This window comes from Heptranchias perlo, chromosome 6 (genome assembly GCF_035084215.1).
Source record: "Heptranchias perlo isolate sHepPer1 chromosome 6, sHepPer1.hap1, whole genome shotgun sequence".
Lineage (NCBI taxonomy): Eukaryota > Metazoa > Chordata > Chondrichthyes > Hexanchiformes > Hexanchidae > Heptranchias > Heptranchias perlo.
Window position 1 is genome coordinate 15,761,553 of NC_090330.1, and position 13,265 is coordinate 15,774,817.

The 13,265-nt window shown below is 41.0% G+C and overlaps 1 long non-coding RNA gene across 1 annotated transcript; it reads right to left on the minus strand.

Moving 5' to 3' along the window:
• Positions 1-18: 18 nt before the first annotated feature.
• On the minus strand, positions 19-10,469 carry LOC137322456 (uncharacterized). The gene is made up of 3 exons (XR_010963132.1): positions 10,393-10,469; positions 1,164-1,515; positions 19-672 (listed from the first exon to the last, which is right to left on the minus strand). It is a non-coding gene; the product is annotated as an uncharacterized lncRNA (long non-coding RNA).
• Between the last annotated feature and the right edge of the window lie 2,796 nt (positions 10,470-13,265).

Below are 13,265 nucleotides of genomic sequence, written 5' to 3' on the forward strand. Positions count from 1 at the left end.
TTTAAACATTAATGGGAATGCTTATATGTCTAGGATATCAGTCATCGTGATAGCTCAGCCGAATTAGCACAGTGCTAGTTTTTAGCACCACCTCGTGGTGAAATTGTAGAACTCATCTATTCATCCTCCACATACAAGGCTCTGTACTGTCTTTTTCAGTTTGGGGGGGGGGGGATGTAGGTCACAGGACGTGCCCTTTTTTTAAGAATCACTGTTGTGTATCATTATAAACCACACTACCTCTGTCAGTCTGTGCTGTACATGTGGCCTTGTTCTATAATCCCTTCTCTGTCTTTTCTCCTTGCCACCCGTTCCTGGAAGGTCTTTTTCTACTGCTGTTAATGGTAGTGTTGTTCTGATGCTCGACAAGGAAAAGGTTCTTTCCACACTTGGTCGCATCCACTGGCTTAAAAAATGTTCTTACAGAATTTTTAAGATTCCTTTTGTCATTGAATGTAAGTGTACTGTTTTCTTTAAGTTCGTCCGTCAAAATGCATATCATCTGGTATTCTTGCTCCACCTTGGCCTCGTGTACATCAGCCCATGCCAGTGACTGGTTTCAAACGTTGCCAACACTGCCACCTTCTATCATATGATTTCCTGCAGTGCATAGTTTGCTTCAGACTCTCTCAATAGGTTCATTGTAAACAGGTAAAATGTTGGAAATGATCTCTGGAAGAAACGATAGTGTTATTTACTTTTTGAAGCCTCAGGTTTCTGACCATGCTGCTGAATTATTTTGTGTCAACATCTTCGACTTCCTGGAGAAGAGCCCCTTTGTGATGCTTAATCTTCCCCACCAATTCACATCTTATGTCTTTGTGAATTGGTATCAAAGTAACCTTGGCAAAGTCTGGGACCATACGAACATACAAAAATGACAGACAGGATAAGCCCAGCTGTTCCATCGTGATGGTTCGTACTGTCATGGTGCAACTTTAACACAATGTGACCCCCATTGCCCCCACTCCCCCCACCCCCCAACATAGGCCAGCCACACAATCTCCTGGGAGATCCCCAAAAAAAGTAGGCCAATTTAGGGAGAAAAAGCTGGGATATTCCTTACCAGCTCCCGAAGGTTATCTTCACAAGTTCCAGGAGATCATGGTGACCAGAAGACACATTCTCACCCCCAACCCCCCCGCCCCAAATATCCCACCTACCTTTTGTATGCCGTGATTTCAGCCATAAGGTTAGGAACTCATCCAGATCCCTTTTGAATGTTCGCAGCAAATCCATCCTCACTGCCTGAGGCGGCAATTTATTTCAAAAGCTAACGACTCTAAGAAAACATGTCCTTGGTGCAAGATCAACTTGATACTGGCCATCTCTCCAAATATTTGGTTAGATGGTCAGTGTCAATTGATATTGAACTAAGGGTGCCTTTTACTGCACCCCAGAGTGGTTTCAGGAAATTCATCCTCCAAGTTGATCTTCAATGTTGGCTTTGTCGTATTGGTCGCTCAGCTCCAGTTTATGTGGTCTGCATGCCATGGAAATTTCAACAAATTCATCCTGGAGCAGAATAGGTGCATTTGATTTGACTGTTATGCCACAGTTTCTTGAGGGATGGCTGTTGGTCTTTCTGAGGTTATTGGGAATCAATTCTCCCATAATGCATTTGCTCACTGAACCCTGGTAGTCCCAAGTACATTTTTTTTTCCATTTCTCCTTGTGCTTATTGGTTCATCTGCTATTTTTATCTTTTAAGTTCACTTAAACAACTGCCCACCTATTCCATGCCTTTTTAAAAATCTTAGACCAACCTCCTAGCAGCACTATTAAAGCTGAAGTTTAGATAAACAATGACTGTCGAGTTACCTTTTGAAGTGGACTGGCAAATGGCTGCATCAGAGTATGATTGTGCATTGAGCTCTGTCCAAGTAGTGTGAATTGACTAATGAGGTGCCCCAAAAACCAATACTGGGACCATTGCTATTCATATATAGTGTGTGGAGCAGTCACTTGGAAAACAAATAGATAAATCCTTATAAATGAAGGCAGATTATGAAGCCACAAAAAAGTAGTATTTTGGGTTTTATAAAAAGGGGCATTGAATACATTGGTAACATTTATACGTTTGTACAAGATAGAGGATAGATATAGAGTGCTGTGTGCAGTTTTAGCTGATCCATTATAGAAATGTTACGAAAGCCATTGTGAGCAACTGGGACTATTTCTACTGAAGCAGGGAAGCCTAAAAGGAGATTTTAAAGTGATGAAGGGCTTTGACAGGGTTAATGGGGAAAGATTATTTACCCTGGTTGGGGAGTTAGTGGTGAGGGGTCATCAATTTAAAAGGAGATATTAGGAGAAAAATCTTTACAGTTATTAAAGCAAGGAATATTTTGTAATAGAGTAGTTGGGGCAGGAACCATTGCATCTATTAAGGGAAGAGTAAATGAACATTTGAAGCAGAGAAAGAAACAGCAACTGGGATAAATTTTGGATTGCTGTAGCAAAGAGACATAATGGGCTGAATCTTTGAGCTGTAAACTTCATAGTTCTGTACCAAGAATGTGGTGGGAATAGAGACAAAACCAGCAATTTTTGTTGATGCCACCATGGTGGAGATGGGGAAATTGCAAATAATCAAGAGAAGGCTCATCATATGTGGAGGGATCTATATAGATTGGGAAGTTGGCTATTAGTTAATCTCAAAGCTGTGGGGATTCAGGATAAATCTTTGGTATGAGCAAGAGATTGGCTGAAAGGTAGAGGAGTAATGTCAGGGTGGAGAGATGTATTGAAAGCATATTCCCTAGGGATTGCTATTAGAACCTGTACTATTTCTAATTTGAAATTTAATACAGACAAGGCAAGTGTAAAGAATTGCACGTAGAAAGGAAAAATGGGTGAAGTGTGTTCCATGAATGGTGTTGAAATAGCTAAGGAAGCGGTTGATAAAAAAAAACCTTTTACACTCAACATATCCGTCCAATGCAGAGCAGTAATCAACAAGTTAACCAGTGCTTGCCTGGTGAAACGCAGTCCCCCCGGGCACAAGTCTTCACTCATGCTTTTGTGAGTGCTAGGGTTTAAACTGGTATAGGATGTGGAGGATGTAACAGTGGAAAGGTGTCAGGCACTTATGTAAGAGTGGGACTTGCCTTCCATGCAGGCTTCCTGTTCCTCATTCTCCATTACAATAGTGAATAGAGGGATTCCCCATAGAAAACCCCATGTGCTACTTCCCCTCTTGTTTCGGGATGTTAAATAATGTACCTTCGAAGATGTGTGGATAGAAGCAGGTGGAGGAACAGACTGCAGTTCCCCTTTAAAAAAAAATCTCAAAATGGCCTTTAAATGGTAAATGAAATTACAGTGACACTCCTTGCCACCAGCATTAGGTAGTCCTGGCTTGGTAGTTACCAGCTTCATACAAGTGTACTATGCGTTCAATGAAACTGCAGCAGAAGTAATGGGAATTTGGAAGAATGATACCATTTAGATGCTTCTGCACGTAATGTGCCTGTTCCCATTTCCAGCATATACTCCCACACCCACAAATCAAGGTGTAAATCTGGATCACAGCCCTGCAGTATAAAGGTCCTTACATACCTTATCCTTCTTTACAATTATGTCAGCTATATAAGGGTCCTAGTAAAGCTTTTACATTTGTCAAATCATACCAGATGACTCTCTAACTCTTACTTGTGGCATACCCATCCACAGGAATACTTAATATAATATAGATGTGAAGGGATTCAAAATATTGGAACTACTATTAAGTATGCTAATATATTTCCTCTGTGCCATAAGACAGTTCTTTCCTTTGTCTTTGGTTCTCTCAGGCTGTGAGATGTATCAAGCACCTCTTGGATATGCAATACCTCCATGCCTTTACACAATGTAACATCTTCCCTCAGAGACACATTATCAAATCTTCCAATTTTGTTTAAAAATTAACAGGCTGAAAGGGGAGAACAAATAGCATGTTGCAGTGCTGACGGCATTAGTCTGCTTGCTCTAACTGCGATCAGATAAGAAAAGGTCTGTGTAAATAATGGCAGTACAAGACACACATACAAATGAAGGTAACATCTATAGAGGTGATATAAGCATACTATTCAGAGCCCCAGGCTTTAGGAAGGAACAATTGCTATATAGGTTTGTTGAAATAAATTGATGTCTCTTAAATATATGCACTGTACATATATATTATATATACAGTATTAGAAATAAACCCTGCAGAACTAAAATGTATAAAAAATCTAAGAAAAGCAACACTATTGGAGTGAAGTTAACTAAAGAGTAATAGACTGTTGATTCATCCTCTTGCACTCTTAACTGTCTGCTCTGTTTCTATCTCCTTTTTTAAGCCGCTCAGTTTGCTTATCTCAATTTGATGGAACCTGCAATTTTCTAAACAGTCTATTCTCAACACTGCTCCCTCACTGATGGATTTAAGATTATCTACCAATGAACGAGCAAGCCTGGGAAAGTCTTGGAGTTTCCTCATCCCTAGCTTAGGACTTACGGAATGTGTGTGCCAGGAGAGCTGTGGATTTTCAGCTCCGTTATCTCCACTTTAGAGATATTCTCAGTCTTTTGTAAAACAGAAGGACATTTGTGACTATATGCTCTCGTCAGACAGACGGGCACTCAAGCTACCTGATAATGCAAATATTAGTAAAGTAAGTGCCAGAGGTAAGTGGCGGGCAGGTTCGGGCACTTAAACCAGCAATATATATGCCTTGCAGCCCAATATATATGGTGCAAGAAATATTTCTACTTGCTGACTGTTTTCTGCATTTTGTTTTAATTTCAGATTTCCAGCATCTGCAGTATTTTGCTGATTGTCTAAAAGTGGAAGGGACAAGATCATAAAACTGTTTTTTAAAAATTGGGGTCCTAGGGTATTTAGTACATCAGCCAGAAGGCTTCCAGCCCTGAGCATCCATTGGAGACCTGAAGAAAAAGGTTTCACTTATCTTCTGAGGTCTCCCAGCTCTAGGAACATAGGAATAGGCCATTTAGCCCCACAAGCCCATTCTGCCATTCAGTGGCTGATCCGTTACCTAATGCCATATACCCGCCTTAGCCCCATATCCCTTCGCACCTTTGGTTAACAAAAATTTATCAATCTCAGATTAAAATTAACAATTCAACTAGCATCACTGCCGTTTGCGGAAGATTTCTGACGTTCTACCACCCTTTGCGTGTAGAAGTGTTTCCTAACTTCACTCCTGAAAGTCCTGCCTCTAATTTTTAGGCTATGTCCCCTAGTCCTAGACTCCCCAACCAGCAGAAATAGTTTCTCTCTATCTACCCTATCAGTTCCCCTTAATATCTTGAAAACTTCGATCAAATCACCCCTTAATCTTCTAAATTCCAGGGAATATAACCCTAGTTTGTGTAATCTCTCCTCGTGATTTAACCTTTGGAGTCCAGGTATCATTCTAGTAAATCTACTCTGCACCCGGCCTCCCCCAAGGTCAATAAATCCTTCCTAAGGTACAATTTCCAGAACTGAACACGGTACTCCAGGTGTGGTCTAACCAGGATTTTGTATAGCTGTAGCATAACTTCTACCCCCTTGTATTCCAGTCCTCTAGATATAAAGGCTGGCATTTAATTAGCCTTTTTGATTATTTTCTGTATCTGTCCATGACATTTTAATTATGTACATGGACCCCTAAGTCTCTTTGGATCTCCACTGTTTCGAGCTTTTCACCATTCAGAAAGTACACTGATCTATCCTTTTTTGGTCCAGAGTGGATGACCTCACATTTACCTACATTGAAATCCATTTGCCACAGTTTTGCCCATTCACTTAGTCTATCCCTGATTCCTTCACCTGTGGAAAGTGTGTCCAGCTGCAGCTACTGTTTGACCGCCTGACTGCTCTGGAGCTGTGGATGGACTCACTTTGGAGCATCCGCGATGCTGAGAAAGTCGTGGATAGCACGTTCAGTGAGTTGGTCACACCGCAGATAAAAATTACTGAGGGAGATAGTGAATGGGTGACCAACAGACAGAGGAAGAGTAGGAAGGCAGTGCAGGGGTCCCCTGCGGTCATCTCCCTCCAAAACAGGTACACCGTTTTGGATACTGTTGGGGGAGATGGCTCACCAGGGGAAGGTGGCAGTGGCCAGGTTCATGGCACCGTGGCTGGCTCTGCTGCACAGGAGGGCAGGAAAAAGAGTGGCAGAGCTATAGTGATAGGGGACTCGATTGTAAGGGGAATAGACAGGCGTTTCTGCGGACGCAACCGAGACTCCAGGATGGTATGTTGCCTCCCTGGTACAAGGGTCAAGGATGTCTCTGAGCGGCTGCAGGACATTCTGGAGGGGGAGGGTGAACAGCCAGTTGTCGTGGTGCATATAGGCACCAACGATATTGGTAAAAAACAGGATGAGGTCCTACAAGCTGAATTTAGGGAGTTAGGAGTTAAACTGAAGAGTAGGACCTCAAAGGTAGCAATCTCAGGATTGCTACCAGTGCCACGGGCTAGTCAGAGTAGGAATGACAGGATAGCAAGGATGAATATGTGGCTTAAGAGATGGTGCAAGAGGGAGGGATTCAAATTCCTGGGCCATTGGAACCGGTTCTGGGGGAGGTGGGACCAGTACAAATTGGACGGTCTGCATCTGGACAGGACTGGAACCAATGTCCTAGGGGGAGTGTTTGCTAATGCTGTTGGGGAGGGTTTAAACTAATGTGGCAGGGGGATGGGAACCGATGCAGGAAGTCAGTGGGAAATAAAGTGGTGACAGAACCAAAAGGCAATAAGGGAGAGTGGACAGAACATGACCGGACAGATGGTCTGAGAAAGCAGGGCAAAGACCAAGGGAAGTCTAGATTAAACTGCATTTATTTCAATGCAAGAAGTCTGATGGGCAAGGCAGATGAACTCAGGGCATGGATGGGTACATGGGACTGGGATGTTATAGCTATTACTGAAACATGGCTAAGGGAGGGGGCAGGATTGGCAGCTCAATGTTCCAGGGTACAGATGCTATAGGAAAGATAGAGCAGGAGGTAAGAGAGGAGGGGGAGTTGCGTTCTTGATTAGGGAGAACATCACGGCAGTAGTGAGGGGGGATATATCCGAGGGTTCGCCCACTGAGTCTATATGGGTAGAACTGAAAAATAAGAAGGGAGAGATCACTTTGATAGGATTGTACTACAGACCCCCAAATAGTCAACGGGAAATTGAGGAGCAAATATGTAAGGAGATTACAGAGAGCTGCAAGAAAAATAGGGTGGTAATAGTAGGGGACTTTAACTTTCCCAACATTGACTGGGACAGCCATAGCATTAGGGGCTTGGATGGAGAGAAATTTGTTGTGTATTCAGGAGGAATTTCTCATTCAGTATGTGGATGGCCCGACTAGAGAGGGGGCAAAACTTGACCTCCTCTTGGGAAATAAGGAAGGGCAGGTGACAGAAGTGTTAGTGAGGGATCACTTTGGGACCAGTGATCATAATTCCATTAGTTTTAAGATAGCTATGGAGAAGGATAGGTCTGGCCCAAAAGTTAAAATTCTAAATTGGGGAAAGGCCAATTTTGATGGTATTAGACAGGAACTTTCAGAAGTTGATTGGGAGAGTCTGTTGGCAGGCAAAGGGACGTCTGGTAAGTGGGAGGCTTTCAAAAGTGTGTTAACCAGGGTTCAGGGTAAGCACATTCCTTATAAAGTGAAGGGCAAGGCTGGTAGAAGTAGGGAACCTTGGATGACTCGGGAGATTGAGGCCCTAGTCAAAAAGAAGAAGGAGGCATATGACATGCATAGGCAGCTGGGATCAAGTGGATCCCTTGAAGAGTATAGAGATTGCCGGAGTAGAATTAAGAGAGAAATCAGGGGGGCAAAAAGGGGACATGAGATTGCTTTGGCAGATAAGGCAAAGGAGAATCCAAAGAGCTTCTACAAATACATAAAGGGCAAAAGAGTAACTAGGGAGAGAGTAGGGCCTCTTAAGGATCAACAAGGTCATCTATGTGCGGAACCACAAGAGATGGGTGAGATTCTGAATGAATATTTCACATCGGTATTTACGGTTGAGAAAAGCATGGATGTTAGGGAACTTGGGGAAATAAATAGTGATGTCTTGAGGAGTGTACATATTACAGAGAGGGAGGTGCTGGAAGTCTTAACGCGCATCAAGGTAGATAAATCTCCGGGACCTGATGAAATGTATCCCAGGACGTTATGGGAGGTTAGGGAGGAAATTGCGGGTCCCCTAGCAGAGATATTTGAATCATCCACCGCTACAGGTGAGGTGCCTGAAGATTGGAGGGTAGCAAATGTTGTGCCTGGGAACTACAGACCGGTGAGCCTGACATCTGTAGTGGGTAAGTTGTTAGAGGGTATTCTGAGGGACAGGATCTACAGGCATTTGGAGAGGCAGGGACTAATTAGGAACAGTCAGCATGGTTTTGTGAGAGGAAAATCATGTCTCACGAATTTGATTGAGTTTTTTGAAGGGGTAACCAAGAAGATAGATGAGGGCTGTGCAGTAGACGTGGTCTACATGGACTTTAGCAAAGCCTTTGACAAGGTACCGCATGGTAGGTTGTTACATAAGGTTAAATCTCACGGGATCCAAGGTGAGGTAGCCAATTGGATACAAAATTGGCTTGACGACAGAAGACAGAGGGTGGTTGTAGAGGGTTGTTTTTCAAACTGGAGGCCTGTGACCAGCGGTGTGCCTCAGGGATCGGTGCTGGGTCCGCTGTTATTTGTTATTTATATTAATGATTTGGATGAGAATTTAGGAGGCATGGTTAGTAAGTTTGCAGATGACACCAAGATTGGTAGCATTGTGGACAGTGAAGAAGGTTATCTAGGATTGCAACGGGATCTTGATAAATTGGGCCAGTGGGCCGATGAATGGCAGATGGAGTTTAATTTAGATAAATGTGAGGTGATGCATTTTGGTAGATCGAATCGGGCCAGGACCTACTCCGTTAATGGTAGGGCGTTGGGGAGAGTTATAGAACAAAGAGATCTAGGAGTACAGGTTCATAGCTCCTTGAAAGTGGAGTCACAGGTGGATAGGGTGGTGAAAAAGGCATTCAGCATGCTTGGTTTCATTGGTCAGAACATTGATTACAGGAGTTGGGATGTCTTGTTGAAGTTGTACAAGACATTAGTAAGGCCACACTTGGAATACTGTGTACAGTTCTGGTCACCATACTATAGAAAGGATATTATTAAACTAGAAAGAGTGCAGAAAAGATTTACTAGGATGCTACCGGGACTTGATGGTTTGACTTATAGGGAGAGGTTAGATAGACTGGGACTTTTTTCCCTGGAGAGTAGGAGGTTGAGGGGTGATCTTATACAAGTCTATAAAATAATGAGGGGCATAGAAAAGGTAGATAGTCAAAATCTTTTCCCAAAGGTAGGGGAGTCTATAACGAGGGGACATAGATTTAAGGTGAGAGGGGAGAGATACAAAAGGGTCCAGAGGGGCAATTTTTTCACTCAAAGGGTGGTGAGTGTCTGGAACGAGCTGCCAGAGGCAGTAGTAGAGGCGGGTACAATTTTGTCTTTTAAAAAGCATTTGGACAGTTACATGGGTAAGATGGGTATAGAGGGATATGGGCCAAGTGCAGGAAATTGGGACTAGCTTAGTGGTATAAACTGGGCGACATGTACATGTTGGGCCGAAGGGCCTGTTTCCATGTTGTAACTTCTATGATTCTATGATTAATATCTCTCTAATTTTATGCTTCCATCTACACTGCTTACAATGCTGCCTATCTTTGTGTCATCGGCAAACTTAGATATGTGGCTCTCTTACCCGTCATCTAAGTCGTTAATAAATATAGTGCATAGTTGAGGCCCCAACACAGATCCCTGGAGGACACCACTAGTCACATCCTGCCAATTTGAGTACCTGCCCATTATCCCAACTTGCTATCTCCTGCTGCTCAGCCAATTTCCTAACCAGGTCAATAATTTGCCCTCCATTCCATGAGCTTCAACTTAGCTTCTCTCATATCATCCGATCTGAGAGTCCAAGGGTTACTGTGAATTTCTTAATGTGTCCTGGGCCAATGTAAGGAGGGTGGAGACCTGGCATCACAGGTCTCGTACAACAACTTTACCAACAGCGAGCTTTTTGAAAAACATGTTTAACTTTGTCTCTGATCTCAATTTAGCTAATTGGATTGCTATCCTTTGGTAGAAATTTTGAAACCTTTGATTATGAATGACTTACTCCTATTACTTCACTGACAGTTACTTTAAATAGTACACTCTGCCAGGGGTTGCTAAAAGTACCTCAGTTGGGAGGGGGTGGATGGAGAGGTACCTTGCAAATAATAGTCTCTAATCTTTTTCATTGAGGCCCCAATTTCTTTAACAATTTTACTTTTAATGGGCCCCCATATTTTTCAGACAGTGAAGAAGTTCCAATTTATAAAACAGGGATGCCTACCTGCACTGGCAAGATTTCTTCATTTCTAAACAGGCACCGATTTCTCCAGGTATGTTCCTGAGATTGTTACTAAAGCCTAAAATTGAAAGTCTGTATCACAGCACCACCCACAGACATAACAGGTATAGCAGGTAAATTGAGACTTTTATAATGAGATTTTCCTTAGGACCAGGTTGACATAGGAGTTTTCAATACATTTTTAATATACAGCATAAATATATATATATTCCAGAATAAAATATTTTTAGCTACAAATATCAGAACATGTTAAAATGTTTGAAAATACACCAAAAAGTGTCAAAAATCTAAATTTTAGACCCTAGGAAATGTATGTTGCACCAAGCCTGCCTGCCCCATCCAAATATTTCTAAATCCATCATGCAAAAATTGCATTTTTATGTACTTTAGCTCTCTTTCCACCCCACCCAGCCAAATAATACAATTGATGCAATATTGAGTTCACGCCCTACTTCAATCCTATTGTAACTACTCCTTTTCTTAGGTCATAAATGAGGTAATTGGATTTGAATTTTCACAAAAAAAATCAAACTAAATTAAAGAATATATAAAAATATTAATAAAAGTCATGGAATCCAATGTAATTTTTTAAAATTGACATTATTCAGTTGTCTTGAAGCAGTGGCCTTGGTTACAGACTGTTATTCAAGAGCTTTTTAGTTATACATTGTCAGATTGTGTGGGGCCGTTATAACACTTGGAAAAGTTGACTAAGTATATTTCAAGACACACTCTGTGCCTCATCCCAGGAAGTACACTACATGCCTTATCACTCATACTTTCAAACAAATCTGGCCACCACTGGTTTTGTCAAGCACCGAAGCAATTTCTTAATGAAACAAAATACACTGAGACAGATTTATATTGAGATTAAGACATTAATGCAATTTACTCATTTTTATTTAGCATTCATTCATTCCAATAAATTCAGTTGATAAATGTGCATCAACCGGTAAAAATAATCACTGTAAATACACGAAGTTCAGGACAAAACCAATCCACTATTACAAGGTGTAGGTTAAAATGCAGACAAATGTTTGCCACATCCACTGTCCTATGTTCTTTTAGTATCATAACAGTAGTAGCATAGTATGATACAGCACAGGAGGAGGCCATTTGGACCATTGTGCCTGTGCCAGCTCTTTGAAAGAGCTATCCAATTAGTCCCAGTCCACTGTTCTTTCCCCATGGCCCTGTAAATTTTTTCCCTTCAAGTATATATCCAATTCCCTTTTGAAAGTTATTAATGAATCTGCTTCCACCACCCTTTCAGAAAGTGCATTCCAGATCATTACAACTCGCTGTGTAAAAAAAATGTTTCCTCATGTCACCTCTGGCCAATCACCTTAACATCTGTGTTGTGTAGTTACCGACCCTTCTGCCACTGGAAACAGCTTCTCCTTATTTACTGTCAAAAGCCGTTCATGATTTTGAACACCTCTATCAAATCTCTTAACTTTCTCTGGTCTATGGAGAACAACTCCAAGTTGTTATTTTCCTAAATATAAAGCATAATTGACAATTAGTATTGTCAAACTAAAAAGTAATTAATGGTAGCAGATGCTCCCTTGATAATAAACACCAAGTGGTTTATTTGGGAATGTCTAAACTCACCAGAATAGCTATGGAATAAAAGAAGCATGGTACCAAATCCTGCCAGTAGTTCATAATTGAGAAAGGCCTGTGTAACTCAGTGGACCTTTTTCTTTCATCATTGATTTCATATTTATCAAAAAAAAATGCTAACATTAAAAAAGTATGCTCCAAGGACAAGACAGTTGTAAGTTGCAAAAATACCTTAGGTTAAGATTCCTACAATCCTAAAATAGATATTTTATTCAGGAAGTCCAATAACAAAGGGAGAGACAAAGTTACCTCAGGCACTTGATTAGTAGGAATTGAAAATTCTTCAGGAATCATTATTTTTAATTCTGCTTTTTTATTTACATGTATTGATATAGTTTTTGGTCATCTAAGTTATAAGTTTATCAAAAATTTCTCTATAAAATGGTGTGATATATACTGAGATGTGCATCACCTGAATTCTTCCCCATTTCATGGCGAGAAACTTATTTTCTTTATTTTGTCAGGCAGAACGTTTTTCATCTAAAACTCAACAGTTCTGCAGAATAAATGATCAAGACGGAGCAATGAAGCAAACAGCATAAATGTGCTTATTTACTTTAGATTGTTAAATCCATTTCTCCTATTCCAGCAGAATTGTTCAGTGTGTTTTTCATGGGATAAGAGACATAAATTAGGTTCAAGAAACAATTAGATGCATTTCGAGAGAGAGAAAATCATTGAGAGATATGGTAAGATGGGATTAGTCTATCATGAAGGAAAGGTTTGTTGGGTCCAATGATCTTTTCCTATGTTCTTATGAATACACTTTTGCTCCCATCATGTTATTTATCTATTGCACTTTTTAATGCTTCTAACGCCCTATTATTTATTGTTCTTCATAATGAGCCACTTCACTGAATGGCAGATGTTTTCACAAATTAAATTTAAAATACAAAACATTCTCTAAAACTGAATTTTAAAAATGAATGGATGGACGGAAAGTTCTGGGTCTATTGATACTAAAAGTACGGAATGAAAGAAAACCAATCAAATTTGAATGGCTTTTTCTTAGTCCATACTTTCCTGCGTTCTTAAAAACAGGACCTCTGTTTAATGACTCATGCAATGCCCAGCACAGTCAACAACTCAGCCCTCCCCTCAGTACTGCGCTTGGATACTTATGAAATTTATTCAATACAATTTTCAGCTTCAAGTGCCATCTTTTGCATGAGGTGTTAATCCACAATTTGTCTGCATTTTCAGTTGGCTATAAAAGATTCCCTGGCATT